Here is a 17,459-nt window from a genome sequence, read left to right as displayed (position 1 = left end):
ATATCACTTATACAATAAAAGTCATAAAATGCATCTGAATAACATAGCTTGCTCGTAAAATGATTATGTGTTGGATATTTAATAAGGCATTAAAATACATATACATACAACGAATTTGTGAGGGGGAAATCAAATTTCCCACTGGCATGGCTCCCCCTGCTCCCCAATCTCAGGCCAGTTATTTGTTCATCTTCCCTTGGCGCAATGAAGTTCCATCTATCTTATCTATCGTCAAGGACACTCCTGTCCAAGTAAAAGAACACAGGAAATATCCTCCCCTGCAGGATGGTGAGGCCTCTCTTAGCAGAAAAAAGCAGTGAAGTGCAGCATCCACTGTCATAAAGTCTCAAGCATCACAGAGTTAGAGCAGAGGTAGAAATGACCCCAAAGCAGCATGACAGGTATCAGGAAATCAGACCACAGCAAACTCAACTCAGCCTTTACAAAGCTACTGTTCTGTGTTGTCTTAGAGTCTGGATTTGTCTATGTTGTATCCATTCACTACAGACAGGGCCAATTACATTAACTCCATTGCCTTGTTTTGTGTATTCTTGATACTTTGGTATTTAGAGGCTTTATAAACCCAAGAGAGTGGTTGCGCCTCCCAGGGCTAGTCAATTCTTGGAGACACTGAAGGGGTCAGCCAGGAGCAGGTCTTTAATTCACAAATCAATCAATACAGTGTATGCACTGCACTATCACCTTATCCTGCTCTCAGGAACGAAGCCCATATTTTCCTGTGCCTTAAACCATCCCAAGCCAGGGACCAGCAGTTATTGCCCACAACTGCTGGAATTACTCAAACTAGGCAATCCTAAACTGTTTACTCTGCCCTACTTTGTAAATTAATAAAAATTGCTCCGTGGCATAGGTCTCTCCATACTGCTGTTGTGTATTATCTCTATAAATTAAGACCCAGATGCTTAAACACAAAATAGCCACCGTACCTTACAAATCAGAAAAAGCTTCCAACCAGAAAGCAAACAGCTATCCCTAAGCCTACAGGCTTGAAGTTACAGAAAGGATCAACCACTCAGGGCCAGAATCTATCAACTTGGTCACTGGATGTACTCTAGCAACCTTTATTCTGCTTGAAGTCATGGAACCACCTGAACAGCACAGGTTTCTGTGTTCCTGAGCAGACCTAGTGACATTCAAATGAGATCCAACAAGCCAAAGACAGAGCACAGCCCATGGGCCCCTTCTGGAGACAGGTACCATTTCTGCCTGCACAGAATTCTTAGCCACAGGAGAAAGACGTAGCAGATACTCATCCTCACTTTAAGTGTGGAAGTATATAATGTATTCCAGACATTAACCAAAACAAAACAAAACTGAAAACAATTTATCACCCCTAATGGGGTGAAATTCAATTACACAGAAAATTCTCTCATTCTGATTTCCTACTTCCAGGCAGATGCCTAAATAAATGAGTCACCACTGCACTTTCATATTACTTTTAATTTTTCCTAGCTCTTCTCAAAACCTGAACATCGTAGTTCAATTCCATCCCATCCTTAGCTTCCCTTCACTTCACATACACTCCAAAAAGCCTTCTCCCTACCCATGCTCACCAAGAGATCACAAAATGATGTAGTCTTTATATATTGAGACCTCAGTATAAAAAAGGTGATATGTACTTGATCAAGGTCTCTTCCTCATGAAAAATTCCACAAGTGTAAAAGTGACAAATATCAGCACCTTTAAAATTTAAGTATATACACATTCCTGAGAAGCTGCTGTGGCTACAAAGGCACAAGATAAGGAATTAATTATTAAATCCTTTTGACGAAGAAGAATGTCTTCATATTTAGTTTTCCTAAGGCTGTCTATAATTTTTACTCCAATAGGAATAAACACAACTTCTGGGAATAGCAGCCCAGGCATATTTCTTTTTCCAACCAGCTGTCTCTGGGATGCACTGAAAACCTGCTGTTACTGTCAACTCTTCTGAAGACAGACCAATCTGTCCTAAGTCACAGTGAAAACTCCAACAAAAGTTCAACCATTACAACTGGCCAGAAAAAAAATCAAAGAAATAGTTAAGAAACAAATGAACCCATAATCGATTTAATCTTAGAAACAGTCCATTTAAAAGAAAGGCCTGAGATCAGGGGCTGCATCACATTCCACTATACTGTCACCCAGATTTTTTGCAGTGTGCTAGGTAGACCAGTCAATATATCCTGTTGTTCTTGATAAGTATTATATTCTTGTGGTCATTTGTTATATTTCATGTGCAAAAGTATCACTTTTAATCGTGAAGTGGACACATGTCACTTCTATCATAAAAAGTGAGAAAAGTTGTGTCGGGAAGGTCCAACATCCAACATGAAACAGTTCACAAGCTAGAAGACATTTAAGCGGCATGAAACCAGGATAATACTGAAACTTTCCAAAACTCCAATAAGCGTGTCCTTCCCACATGGCAAGCATCTGAGTCCTGAGGGCCACCCCACAAGGAATCCCATCATCAGTGCAGGTAGAACCACCTGGCTCTGCCAACCTGAAAGGCCAACTTCACACTCGCTGGCCAAACCAGCTACACAAGGCAATATCAGACAAGATCTACAGAAGAGAAAAGGCCTAAACCAGAACCTTTAGCATTTGCAGATTTGTCAAAGGTGTGTGAGATTTTACATTCTAATTTTCCACTCCCTACGCTAATTCTAAAACAATACCAAAAGGAGCCCACTGTTCAGGGGGCATTTCTGCTTCTCTCTAGGATGGACTTTTTCTTGCCTCAAAAAACATCAAGTTCTGTTCCAAACCAGGCTACTGAATTCTCACAATGAGCTCTCTGTGGGTTCAGAGTAGCCCTTCTACCTATATTCAAGAGTTCACCTTTGTTGCAGAAAACAAAGGTTGACGACTTCAGGAAATCCAATGTACAAAAAGCGCCTGCAAACTAGACATAGCTTTAAAGAAGAGAATGTCCCACTTTAAAAGTTTCAATTTCTCTAGAACAGACAGATTAAATTATGCAAATTCAAACTACATGAACCCAAGGATGGAAACTAACTTCTTCACCAATGCTGGCACAAAATGACATGTGTTTCCTAATGCGATGTACTGAGAAAGATATAAAAGATGACTTATATAGCGTTCTTGACAAAAATTCATCTAGTCACGACAAACCTAGAAATTGGGAATACTATACAAGCCCCCGTTGCAACAAAACAACCAGCTTATTCACATCAAAAATGTGAATGTCTCCTAGTGAGAGGTTTATCCACTCCAGCTCCCTGCCATGTGACTTCCTGAGCATACCTGTGGTGAAGTCTATTTCCCTGCCTTGTTTTGGCTGATAATATGATCACATGTGCCAAATGCCATTTAAGAGCAAAAGCATGAAGAACCAGCATATCTCTTTATCAGTTCTCTTGGCATTAAAAAAAAAAAAGTCAGTGTCATGAAAAACAAAAGGAATTGTTGCTGATTATATTCAGGACAACTGAATATAATTTGTGTGAAATCTAGGCCAGGGAGAAGATCTGCTTTAAAGGACAAAAGTTGACAAGTAGCGGGCCTCCCCGGTGGCGCAGCGGTTGAGCGCTGGGTTGCGAAGCTGCCCGCAGCCTCCGCGGAGCCGGTTCGATCCCCGGCTGCTCCCAGGCCACCGGAGGAGGGTTCCACATGGCGCGCAGACCTCTCCTGCCGCCCGCTGCTCCCCTCAGCAGTGTACTTCGGTCCTTCTGCCTGCTCTGCTCCCTGCTCTGGATCTGGTGAATTCTCTCACCCTCCCGCGCTTCTGACTGTACCCAGTGCATGTATAAACAAACAAACAAAATAAATAAATAAATTAAATAAATAAAGCATGCCTCTATAAAAAAAAAAAAAAAAAGTTGACAAGTAGCAAGATCTGACTATGAACCAGTACATATGCTAATAATTTATCATTGTTACATGTCCCATTTTTACTAATTCAAATGTGTTTATGAAAAGCAACGTCCATTTCTTCTTTAGGGGTAAAGGGACATGATGGGTGTAATTTTCAGAAGGTTCAAAAAAGACGGTATGTAATAACCAGTATAGTAAATGTGGCAAAACATTTATAAAGGAGTTCTTTGTATTCTCCTAACTGTGTAAATTTGAAATTATTTCAAAATAAAGCTTTCTTAACACACAAATTTAAGTTCAATTTGCAAAGCATTTCCATGGTAACAGCTATAGCATGAGGCAAGGGCCCCTCCCCATACTTAACCCAGTTGTCACCATCTACCCAGGCGACCCAGGTCAGTGTGCACCTCTTCCGCTGCAAGCCAAGTGGATCCCTGGCCCAAGTTCAACCATTCAGATTCATCCCCTAGGAATGAGAAACTGAGAAGCTCACCCCAAGCCCAGAAGCTGTGCAGAGATGGTGTGAGAGGAGGTTTCAGAAGTGAGGTGCACATAGAAAGTCAAGACAAAGGAGCTGGGCAAAGATAAGCAGGTGGTGGCGGTACTGTAGTGAAAGACCCAAGGTTACTTCTCAAAGAGAGAGCCCTTGGTGCATCCCCAGTTTGCTCTCAGGCAGAGTCAGTGCTCCATAAAGTTAGCTGCAATCAACAGCTGCAATCAAAAACGTCCACAGAACCACCCACTTCACTTAAGCTAGCTTGCCTGGGTTTTTGCCCCTAATCAAGAACCTTGACAAGAACAGGCCTGTATTAATACAAAGAGATAAACAATTCCCATAAACTCTTAGACCATAAAGTGGTCCCCCTCCCATTCTTCTGCATATTTCCCCATAGGAGGGATGACTCCTTTTGGCCACATCCACAGCCTCCTTTCCAGGACAAACTAGCTGAAGTGAAGGGCACAGAGACCCTGTGACGGGACCACTCCACTAAGCATCAGGTAGTGCGGCAAACAACAGGATGGAGAAGACTTGGGTCCCCAGCTGCCAGGAACTGGATCTTTGGCCCTACTTCTGCCACTAAACTCTCTGTAAGTATGATAAACTACCATACTCATCTGACCTTGTGGCACACAGAATGATAGTCCCCAAAAATGTGTATGTCCTTACCTCTAGAATCTGTGAATATGTTATCTTACAAGGCAAAATGGACTTTGCAAACGTGCTTAAGGATCTTGAGATAGGGAGATATTTCTGGATTATCCAAGTGGGCCCAATGGAATAAAAGGTCCTTAATAGCTGAGACTTTCCCAGCTGTGATCAAGAGAGATCGATAGAGGGCCTGCCCTGGTGGCGCAGCAGTTGAGTGCTGGGCTGCAAGGCTGCCCGCAGCCTCTGCAGCGCTGGTTCGTTCCTGCGACCACCAGCAAGGGTCCCACCAAAAAAAAAAAAAAAAAGAGAGAGAGAGAGATCGACAGAGATGAATTTGATGATAGGAGATTGAGGTCACGAGACAAGGAATGCAGGGGACCTAGAGAAGCAGAAAAAGGTGAAGAAATGGATTCTCCCCTAGCAGTTCCAAAAGGAACCAGTCCTGCTCACATCTTGATTCCAGCCCAGTGAAAGTGGTAACACACCTATCAGACTTCTGATTGACAGAACAGAAGGATAACAGATTGTGGTGTGTAAGTCACTAAGTTTGTGGTATTGTGTGACAGCAACAATAGAAAACTACTGTATGCCTTATTCCCTCATCTGGAAATGAGTGACTCTCATCATTTTTAGAATTCACCTCTTGACCTCTCAGAAGTCCCTGAGGCATCTCTGTAAAAACCTTGAATCCAGACCAAATGATCTCTAAGGGGAGGGAATCCACAAAAGAGCTCCATGTCAGACTGAACTTATTTGGTCTTATTTGGTATCACCTGCCCTTGTTTTTTACAGTATTTCGCCATCAAAGCTCTAATTTTTTTTTTTTAGTAATAAAAATAACATCTGTCCCAAGTTACTAAGTAACTGGCAGACCCCAGTGGATAAGAGCATTAGTGTCCAAATCACATCCACTTCATCAGACAACTCTCCCCCAACCACCACTCTGCCCACTCCAGGGGACTTCTGCTCCAGTGGTGAAGTCATCAGGGCCACCTTCCAGATTTCTGAGTCATCCTTACCACTGCAGCTCTAAGCAGCAACAGCTGGACTATAAACTCAAGGCTGCTTAGTCCAGCCATGGAAATTCAGCTGGGGCTGAAGGGTCAACCCCTCCCATCCCCCCGCTTTCCCCAACATCTCCACGCAACTGCCCTTTCGTCTCCGGGGAGCCATGCACCCAGTCAAAGGACACGCTGCCAAATGTCATCGATGGGTGCAGTGACAAGCTCCAGCTACACAATGAGAGCTACTTAACTGACTGCCTCTGTTCTCAGAAGGGCATTTGAGAGCCCTTTTATAATTGAAATATTTTCATTAAACAAAACATCTGGGGGAGGCAGCTACTGTCTAACTACATTGTGGTCTCGATAATAAGGTCCATGCAGGGCTTCATGGTTGCTGTCAAGATGGGTTTGTTTTGGAGTAGAGGCAATCTGGAGCCTTTATTCTAAAGGCTTCATTTCCTAATTCTCCTAGTAGCTGGAGAATGTGTGCTCCCAGCAAGAGCAATTCCAAGGGATGGAGGCCGAGGCAGCCCAAGGCAGACCCAAGAGATAAGAGCTGTAATAACTTTGGACAATTGAAAACTGAAGAGCACTAATTAGGCTACTAAGAAGATCTACCCAGAGGTAGAAAACATCCCTTTTAAATGCAAGAACATCTGTACACCCGGACATACACTAGAAATGGTCTGTGCCCACAGCCAAGGTTCATGCCCAGGTGCAGCAATCAGTCCGACAGGATGAGGACTGCTCTATAGAGAAGGAAGCCTCTTCTAGGGTGGGCAGGTCAGCAAAGCTCACCCCACAGGGAATTTTATCAGCCTTTTATCATCCTGTCATCATCCTCTCCTGTAAAATATGAGATCTATCACAGATGCCTGACAAATGACAAAGAGAGACCATAACTCTGCCTTGGAGAAATGTGCTTCAGACAAATGTCACAGTAATTCCTAGTGCCACAGAAACCCAGCAGCAAACAGTCCAGCATGGGCACAGCAAGGGTACCAAGGAACTTCCCTCTGAGCAAGGAGGGTAGGAGAGAACTGGGCAAAGGAGATGCCAAGGGCATCAGGTCAAAGATGCCAAGGGCAGCAAAAACCAGCCTCCAGCCCAGCCCACATCTTCCCTCTCATTCACTGTAACAGAAGTGGCCCATCTCTGAGTATCTGTCACTGAACACCACCACTATGAAGGAGAACAGGAGGGAGACAGAAAAGGACGCTCCGAAGAACTGGGCAAATTGAGGGAGGCTCCCTGATGAGGCCTTAAAGGCTGAACCTCAGGTCCAGAAAAAATATCCTGGCAACCCTGGCTGGTGGGAGACTTTGTTCAAAACCCTGCAAATCTCATAAAAGTACAGTCATGTATTTGGCTTTCAAAATAACAACAATTTTAAAGATTAACAACATTCTGTGCTAGTGAGGGCCCTCACACAGTTGTTAGGAATATAAATTGTATCAATTTTTGAAAGGAACAATTTTAAAGGGACCTATCTTTTGACTCTGCAACTCTACAGAAATGCCCATAATGGTCTACAAATAATTATTATGAAAAATGTTTATTTTAATATTATTCCCCCAAAAAAAAGTGGTTGGAGAAGGGGTAGAGACCCCACTCAGCAATGGAAGAATAAAAGGTTACAGATCTTTTCATGTAAAAAAAGTAACAACATAAAAAAATAGCATGCAGTCCTTTAATAAGGGATAGATTTGTATGATCACTGAGTAAATGTCTAGGATATATAAGCTTTAAATTATAGTATGCAGAAAAATTTAATATATTATCTGTTTTTAAAAAACATATAGGACTTCTCACAGACTAAAGGTCACGAGGACTTTATATAATACAGAATCCTGATACCATCTTGAAAATTTTTCTCCTCAAAACAATGCTAACAAGGTTCACAATATCATTTACTTAAGCCAGGTAAAATATGTCTGCAAGGAAGGAGGCTGAAAACTTGCAGACTCCCAGCTAGTTATTGCTTTAATTAGAAATCATGCCTTTTAGGCTGGTTTTTAATATAGAGAAACATGCCTCTGAAGTTTCCAAATGAGGAAAAGAATTGTGATTGGTTGTCCCCATGGACCCATAAGTTCAAATGAGGTAATAAAATAAGTAATAAAACGAACTGGAGCACCCCAGTTTGCTGGAATAGTGATGCCTATGGAGATTTACCACAGGCTGCAAGCCAAATCCTTTGGTGTCTCCCACCCAACTGCCCAGTGAGCAATTGGGACATTTTGAATGACAGCATGACAGAATCTTGCCTTAAGGTAGAGGCAGGAAGCAAGGATGGATGCCCTTTGTATCTGTATACTGTCAGTACTGCATCTGTGTCTCTATCTCCTGGCATCCTAAAATGTTACGGTGCAATTTTTCCTTTTTAAGGTACAGTGCAACACAGAGAAGGGACACAGTCCCAAGTCTGGCAACCCTATGTCATAAATAGGCCCAAGAGGTTGGACTACTTGATGGGAATGTGTGGAAATGATAAAGTTGCTTTCTTCCCTTTTTACACATCTTTTTTCTAACTTTTCTTTAAAAAAAAAAAAGGATGTAAATTACCTTTATAAATTTGTAAAATAAAAAGACATTTTAAAGAAATATAAACTAAATGTAAAATACAAATCAAAGCAGTTTTACAGGCAAGAGTACACCTTTTTTAGACAGCCGTCCATCACCTTCCACTGTTTGTTCTCTCCCATGATCACAAATAATTAAAGACCCCAGAGAGGAAGACTTCTGCAGTCCCCCAAAAGCAAAGAAATACCTTCTGCTGTGTTTACCTGCAAAGGTTGATAATTACAGGACACCAAGGTGAACAGTTACAGTGCTTGCATTGGCTCAGCAGTGACTTTTCACTCACTGCTCTACAAATAAGTTGGTTTTATAAAAGCAAATGCAAGAAATGACATTGTTGCATTCATTCAACAATGTCTAGCGCACTCAAGGCTGAGTGCCCCGCCTTGGAGAATAAGGATGGATAAAGCATAATCCCTGCCCTCAGGGGTTCACTGTCTACAATTAAAGTGTCTTCAGACACAGGTGAAAGGGGCCACTTCAGGCAGCATGAATGGCCAGGATGAGAACTTCTATTTGAAACAGCTCTCCTGCAAAGCAAAAATCACCTCCCTCCTTTTCTCTGTTGAGGAAATGGGCCCAGAAAAATAGAAGCTACTAGTGTTTGGTGTCTGTGTGAGTAAACCAGGCCCAGGTGATGTGCACAGGCACAAAGGGACCACACTACAGACCAGGGACATGATCAGGCTCCCACTAGCTCCAGAACCTTAACTCTGGTTGGAAAAGCAAGCATAACGAGGAGTTGCTTTGGAGATCTATTTCCATCCCATGGAGGGTAGGTTTATCCCAATACTCCAGAGAGGAGGTAGGGGTGTGGGTTTCATAGAGTCATAGCATGATTCCTCTCTATTACTGCTGAAAACCTAAGAATGCTTTCCTGGCTGCAGAAAGACTAGCAACTAGCTTAATTTTGCATTGGGGGAATGGCTTAGCCTAGCCCAGAACTCAGCAGAGACATGAAGTGAAATTCAAGAAGCCTAATTGAAAACTTAAAATTCATAAAGCACTAGAATTGTTTATCTGGAACAGAATAGATGAATAACCCTGAGCAGAACAAGGCTGTGTGATGATTGTCTTTGACACAGAAATTCCACAGAGCGGTCAGAAAGGACTCTTTAGAACGCGCTGAATCAACACAACCCCTCACCTTCTGCTTTGCTTTCATGAGCCTCCAAGGACAAAGTATTAGCACTGGCTCTCAGACCACCAGCAGGGCCCTGCATGGGGGTTCCCAGGCCTCTCCAAGGGGGCAGGCATTAGGGTAAGGCATGATAATATGAGGAAGAACATGCTGAAAGGATATCAGGCCAAGGAAATAGCATCTGCATTTGCCACCATAAAGAGTCATTCCCTGACAGCCCATGAATAAAGGCCAGTGGTTCAAGTATTACTTGCCAGAGAGGGGAACTGGGCATAATGACAAAGAAGAGCATCAATCCTTCTGTGTTTGGCTGTGGAAGTACTCCAATGAGCCCCGTTATGACTGCTAGGGCCCAGAAGTGCCATGTCTAGAGCCACAGGTGCCATCTCCAGCACTCTTGGAGCTGGGTGTGAGAGAGGCTGGCTACAGAGGCAGCCCATGACCTAGCATGGCTGGACTCTAACTGCTGGTCGAAACCCCTCCAGCCACCAGACTCCAGGTTTACAGTTGCTTGCGAAGTAGAAACACGGAGATTACTCACGGTCTCAATGAGTCGATCTAGGAACTGTGGGCAGCCAAGTGTGGAGGGGCCTGGGCCCAGTCCAGGTGTTACCCTGCAGCAGCGCACTGGTGGAGAGAGATGACATGTCAGTGCAGTTCGCCGGCTTAGCAGATGAGCAAGGTTCTCCACCACTAAATGACACTAAAGGGGTTACTATTATAAAAAGGGTGAGAAAGGAAAGCATCAAGTGGGGTAAATGTCTCAGGATACTGTGTAGTGACACAGCTGGCAACCCTTCTGCCTTCCGTCTTGGGGGAGGCACCACCCCACTACCAGCAGCACCAGAGCAGCTTCTCTCTGCAAATCGCCCAAAGTAACATCTAGATCTTCAGTTGCAAAGGGCACCTGGAGATAATCTGATCCAAGCCCCATGCTACAGATGAAGAAAGACAAAACTCAGTAGAAAATGCCTTGCCCCAAATCAGCAGCAAGTACTAGCCAGGCCAGTATGGAATCACAGAATGAAGTCTTATTATAAATCTTACATGTGCCTATAAATTACCTTCCAAATAAAACTCACTTTCTAAACAAATGTTATTCTTACACTGAACTGAGAAGAGACGAAACAGCCTGGAGTTCCAAATCAACCATTCCTCTAGTTCTCTCTCCTTAATCCCCAAAGACTTGTAACAGTCAAAATGAACCTCCTGGTTTTCTTCAAAAACAAAATTAACAGGATAAAACAGAATCTTTCACATTTGAGCACAAGGAAAAAAATCTAAAAACTTGGAAGAGAAATCTAAAGATAAGAAATAAAGAGCAAAAGAAAGAGAAGAAGGAAGGAAGGGAGCAAGGGAGGGAGGGAGGAAGCGAGAGAAGTTGTTCACTTCACATGTGAAGACCACAGAGCAAAAATGAATGTTCCTTTTCCATAGATCAGGTTGGAGACACAGACTTAAGAAGTCAGAATCCGGGGGCCACCCTGGTGGTGCAAGGGGTTAAGACGCAACCTATGAAGCTGTTCGCAGCCTCTGCAGCACTAGTTCGATCCCCAGGTGGCCAGGGAGCTACCCACGTGGCATAGCAGACCTCTCCTGACTCACCTGCTGCTCCCCTCGGCAGTGTATTTCAGTCAGTCTGCCTGTTCTGTTCCCTACTCTGTCTCTGGTGAATCCTCTCAGGCCCCCATACCTCTGGTTGGTACCCCAGCTCTTGTATGCAAGAATAAATCAATCAAAAAAAAAAAAAAAAGAAGTCAGAATCCTCCTGGGAAATGCTCAAAGACCATAAAGGTGGTATATTTTAAAGATTGGTGGACTAAGACCTGTCAGTGGTCACTTTTTGGTAAAATGAAATGAATGATCAAAACACTGATTTTCTAGGAAATGGGTTTTCCAATCATGGTTTTTAAATTAATTTTCAACTCATTATATATTTAAACCATAGCTGCCTAAATAATCACTGCTTCCCCTGGGATTCGCGTTCAAGCTGACCTTGAGAAATCAATGTAACCTTGATGAAATCCCACCTAACCCTGCGAATCTTTAGTCAACTCATCTCTAAAAAGGGGAGTGTGGTCAGGTTAAAACTGAGGTGTCCTTCAGCTAGAGAATTCTAAAGGGCCCATCCATTGCTAGAAAATGCTGAAAGTTTATACAAAGCATAATTACTCACCTACTTTGAAGAAGTGAATGTCAGTATAAATGTAAATCAGCGAATCTCTTAGGAAATAGCTACAAAGTTGGTATAACAAGAGCTGCATTCAAACAAGAGTTTGTTTCAACTGAGACAAATCTACCCCCACCTTCACTAAATGAGTATTTGGACCCTTTCTCCAAAGGTCCATTATTATTTATAAGGCAAAAGTTTGGGTTTCTCTTATATCAAGTGGAATTAGGCAGTGAGGTCATTTATTTTGAAATTACAGAAACCATTCCAATTTTTCCCCCATTCTTGCACTCTGGTTACTCTGCATCAAGAGGGACATGCAGATTTCAGAGCAAATGCAAAGCCAGCTAGGCCACCCACAGTATAGTCAGGGATTGTACCCTGGACAATTGGAGGTGAATTTACTGTTCATTTCCCTTTCAACAGTTAGGCATGCTCAAATGTAAAAAGCTAAGGCAGACACAAGGGCAGACCAAACACATTTCAAGAAATCAACAGTCCCAGGATTCATTTGGGAAGAAAAAAAAAAATCAACCCTACTATAATGTCCACATTATTCTTTAACATAATGGAGAGAAGGATCCACAAACTCCTCTGAAAATATGACAGATCCTTGTACCTGAAAGAAGAATACAATGTATTCAGTTTCAAGGGGTTCATGAGCCCCTGAAATTTCTCTCTGAACCTCTGGTGAAAGACCCCTGCTAAGTTAAAATGTTAAAAGCTGTCCTCTTCTATAATTCTCTCTGAACCTTCTACACTTTCTTTGCAAATGGGGTTTGAGTGGCAACCCCATTTACAAAGTGACATACATGGGCAGAAGCCAGAGAGAAAAATGGGCCTCTTGAAGCATTTCTGGTGAAAAGGTGACCTCAGTTAGCAATGCTGACAACCGCTTGAAAGTGTCATCTCCTCCTGGAATCCTTCACTTCTTAATCTCTACAGGGAACTTCCCAAAGCTGAATTTGTGCTTGGTGCTCAATTTTCAAAAGTTAAAAATAGACATTGTTAAGGAATGTATCAGTTGTAAAATTAAGAAAAGCAAAGCAAAGTTAAGAAAAATATTAAAAGTTGAGAAATTTGTCACCTCTGAGGCCCTGGGGAGCTTCCTTAACCCTGGCCTTGGCTTCATAGGGTGTTTATTTCACCCTTTAGACACCCATGAATACATTTTAGATTCTTTTCTATGAGTGTCAGAGAGTAAATAATCCATTTCTTTAAAAACATTCGCGTCAGTGACAGGGACCTCCAAGAGTTACTCAGTCTCAGGCCCAGTTCAAGACACACCAATTAAACTGGAGGGAGCCCAGTGAGCTGGAGTGTTTGTCAAGGGGTGGGGCGCGCAAGAAACAGGAGTTCTGGCCCCACAGACATTCTATAAATACATTTTCATGTTTAGAAGTCCACGCCCTGGGACCGTCCTCTGCTCCGGGCTGAGGTCTTGTTGACCTCCAAGGCTGCTGGTACTGGTCTCCGTGAAGACAGTGCACGGTTCTTCCGCTTGCACAGCCAGCAGGCCATTTCCTGTGGCACATTCTGTCACCATAACAATCTCAGCGAGTCTCCCCAACAGCTGAGAAAGAGGCAAAGACCCAGCCACCTCTGCAGAACTCAGGGGAGCCACTGGCCACCTCTTCCTCAGCTTGGATCCACAGCTTTCCACAAGTCTCCTCCCTCAGGTCCTTAGCAAGACTTTCCCTTCCTCGTGAGAAGGCTGTCATTCGGTAAGTGGTTGTCACCACTGGTCAGAAGAACAGGTGGGGTGTAAGGAGACAAGAACAGTAAGTCTCAACTCCACACTCTCCCTACATATACCAATATTTTCTGAAGCAAACAAGGAAAGGATGCTGCTTTCCTAATAATTTGAGCAAGAACATGCCATCCAAAAGAGAGCGCCTTTCTGGAGCCTCACAGTAGACAAAATTGTCATTTTTATTTTTTAGCTAAAATAGCCAAAACCATGACACCAGACAGTATTTCACCCCGATTTGGAGTAACCTGCACCCCTTGCAGGACAGACACATAGTAGCTTTGTGCCTAATAAAGGAAATGTAATAATCCCTTATCTCCTGCTAACATTCACTGCTACTCTCCTAAGCTCAAGTCTGCGGTTTAAAAAAAGTAAAGCAAAAACCAAATTCAGAATAAAGAACTCACTCTCTAATATGTCACCTTCTTCAAAAGTCAAACATCCTATTTGGATGCTGCCTTCTCTCCTAGGACAACGGGCGTGGTTTTCCTGTGTATGTGTGAGCGTGAGTGTGAGGGTGTGCAAGCACACGTGAGTCTGCATATGCACATGCAAGCCCAACATTCTTCATGATTGACTCAAAACAATAGCTTTGCAGGGAAACCACGACTAAGAGCTCAGGAAAAGTAAAGGCCTGCCAATTCCAGGACAAAGGGTTTCAGCAGCTAACAAGGGAACAACATGATCTCACAGCCCTTTCCCACTGAGGCCATGCACAAGCGGGACTGTCTCAAATTCAGAGCGCTCACTTACAGGCATCGTCACTGTTTCCACCCTGGGGGACCCACACGGGAGGATGGCCAAGCCAGGAAACAGATTCCAGAGGTAGCTTTTTGATGTTTAACCCAGACAATCCGCAGACAGGGGCTCCTCAGCCAAGGAGGGGGCCGAAAAATCTCCACAAGGAAAGAGACCCTGGCTTATCCTTAGGGCATTAGTTCTTCCACCCTAAGTTAGTTCTTTTAAATCAAGGGCCTGGGCCAGGACTCAAAGTGGAGCCTCTAATGAGCAGGCCTGCATCTCCAGGGCGCTGCACTGTGCTAAGCTGTAATTCCTAGTGATTATCTCTCACACGCCAGGAGATCTAAGCAGGCAGAGGTCACATGTCCCAGGTTCCTTGTGTCTCTGCCCCCAGCATTATCACACCAGTAACCCCGAAGGTGAAGGGATTGACATTCAGTCCTGAAGGGGTGGTAGGATGCACGCATGACCCCCCCATGTAGCTGTGCTTCTGCAGCCCCTCTTTATTTACTCACACCTAAGTGCCAACCACTGTGCTAAGCACTGTGCTAAACACTGGGAGAGCAAGGTGCAAATCAAAAGGTTTTGCAGATTCCCACATCCTCCACCATCACACACACATACACACACACACGCAAACATGCACGTGCATAATTGTACTTCTGGTATCCTTGGAGAGAGGAGATAAAGACAAAAATGCTCTTAAATGAATTAATATTTAATTAACCCCAATAGTTTTTACATGCATTTTTAAAATACAAATAATAATAATAATAGTAATTCCAGAACATTATTAATTTATTCTACAGGGAATACCTGACACATGAGGATTAAGGATCCCTTGAACAACTTCTACAACACAATTAAATGAGCTGCTTCTGTTCTACCCCCAACTGGTACTGGGGTGGAGGATAAATAACAAACGAAAATAAGACATTATTTTATGGCAACAGACTTAGAGAGGCCAGGCTGTTTGAATGAAATGCTCAGCTATAGGTGAAGATTAGAAGTATTTTTTTAAATAAATCATAACCTGCAATCCCCACAGTACAACCCCAACCGGCACCACCCTCAGACAGCTCTCCTGAAATTTCCTTGGCAGGGACACCCCAACTGTTCATACTATTCCAGAAGCCCCTATTCTCTTCATCTGTCTCAATCTGCAGTTCCTTTGGGCCAAGGACTGCCCTCTCCCAGTGGTACCCACAGCACATTAGATTTATAATAAGCAAAGGTATGAAAGGGAGAATATAGTGATTCTTTAGTGCAGACCTTGTAGGTAACAATAATGAATTTGGGGGAGGAGGAAGGGTGTAACTAGACTTCCCAGCAGACTCAGTGATTTCCATGCAGGTTTGAAAACTCAGGATCATGGGCCTCCTCGGTGGCGCAGTGGGTTGAGCACAGCGCTGTGAAGCCATCCGCAGCCTCTGCAGCGCGAGTTCGATTCCTGGCCGGCCAGGGAGAAACCCACATGGCACAGCAGACCTCTCCTGCCGCCCGCTGCTCCCCTCAGCAGTATCCTCCATCCATCTGCCTGCTCTGCTCCCCTGTCTCTCCGGTGAATTCTCTCACCCTCCCGTACCTCTGACCTGTACCCCAGTTCTTGTATAAATAAATCAATCTCAAAAAAAAAAAAAGTGAAAACTCAGGATCATAATAAAAACGCAAGAAAAAATTCAACCATCTTTCCCAAAGGCCCAGCCCACGTGGGTAGCCCTGTTATCCCCATCAAACAGACTGACTGCTGCAGAAGGTGGGAGTTAGATGCAAAAGTGTTCATCTCCTTTCTCGTGCCTTTCTGTCCTGCTTCAGTACTGCCTCTGCTACCGTCTTTCTTCTTTCTCCCTGCTCCTAAAGTTCTCTGATGCATTCAGGGTTCAGTTCTAATTTCTTATCTTTGGATACAAGGCCCTTTGTACTCAGACTCCCAGCCTGATTTTTCCCAACGCATTCCCTCCCCAGCTCTCCCAGACACACACCCACCTCCAGGAACCACAAATCTGTCCCAAGTGTGTGTCTGGTGCCTGGGATTCTCCCCACCTCACCACATCCTGTCTTCTGCTCATGCAGGTTGGGGTCTGTGCCCAAATCCTTCCTTCCAGGAAGTCCAATCCCCTCATTTATCTGATATAAATCTACCTTTCTCCCAAACCAGGAACACGTTCCCCAGCCTCCAAGATGCCACCTCTAATCCTCCCAATCAAAACTCATCTTTCCTTCCCTCCTTGCCTGGCGCCTCTGTCCTGCTATGAGATCTCATTTGAGAAAGTCAGTTTCTATACGGCTTTCACACTCACTAGCATACTTTCCTGGCAGGCAAGGAGGCCACATTTATCTCTGTGCCCTATATGGCAACCAACATAAACTTTGGCACAGTGAGGACTCAAAGACCTATAAAATGCCAATTTACTGTTTCAAAGGTTCTGGTGGTGACTCTTATAATGGCAATTCCAGAATCAAACCAAGTACACAAGCAGCTTAAAAAAAGGGGTCATTTTGGTTTGGTTTTTTGCACGAACACAAGTACTGGCCCACCCATTCAGGCTCCATTTCCCAAGAGTCAAACAACTGGACTTCCTCAGAAAACAAGGTATTCCTGTGGGACCTACTAAAACCACATGCACGTTTGTTTATAAAGGATACAACTTCTGGATAACATTGTTAAAGAAAATGAATTCATAAATCTACTTACGCTAAAAGCCATAGATTTCTTTGAGACAAATCAACCCACACATTTTTTCTTCTGAGAAATTGAATGTGCTGTATGCAGTCTAGAATATAGACAGAAAATTCATTTGCTTGGGAACAGATAGAAACAGCAGTATTCTCAATGCTTGTCTGAGATGAGGTCTGCTTACATACTCTAAACAAAATAAGGCAGCAATATTTGACCCCAGTCAAGAAGCTTCTGGAATCTTTTTTCCCCTCCAAACACACAAATGTTTCTCATTTGGTCAAGTTCTGTTTCAATTACATGCCAAGACAAGACAAAGAAAAACCCCACTACCACCTACTCGCTCTCATGAAAACATTATAAATTATCTTTATTACGTCACAGAGTAAAAGTTGCCTCACAGAAG

General features: G+C 43.5%; 1 protein-coding gene across 13 annotated transcripts in view; it reads right to left on the bottom strand.

The window, feature by feature from the left end:
- The window catches only part of TLN2 (talin 2), a 451,133-nt gene that overhangs the window by 311,627 nt on the left and 122,047 nt on the right, over positions 1-17,459 (bottom strand). For 12 of the 13 annotated variants that reach the window (XM_054687829.1, XM_054687842.1, XM_054687839.1 and 9 more), the window contains one exon: positions 10,257-10,342. The exons of the other annotated variant lie outside the window; for it this stretch is intronic. The gene's annotated coding sequence lies outside the window, so the exon portion shown is untranslated. The remainder of the gene's footprint in view (positions 1-10,256; positions 10,343-17,459) is intronic. 13 annotated transcript variants of the gene reach the window in all.

The sequence above is a fragment of the Talpa occidentalis genome, unplaced genomic scaffold (assembly GCF_014898055.3).
Source record: "Talpa occidentalis isolate TD23 unplaced genomic scaffold, MPIMG_talOcc4v2.1 talOcc4.11, whole genome shotgun sequence".
NCBI lineage: Eukaryota > Metazoa > Chordata > Mammalia > Eulipotyphla > Talpidae > Talpa > Talpa occidentalis.
This window is presented reverse-complemented; position numbering and strand designations above follow the sequence as displayed.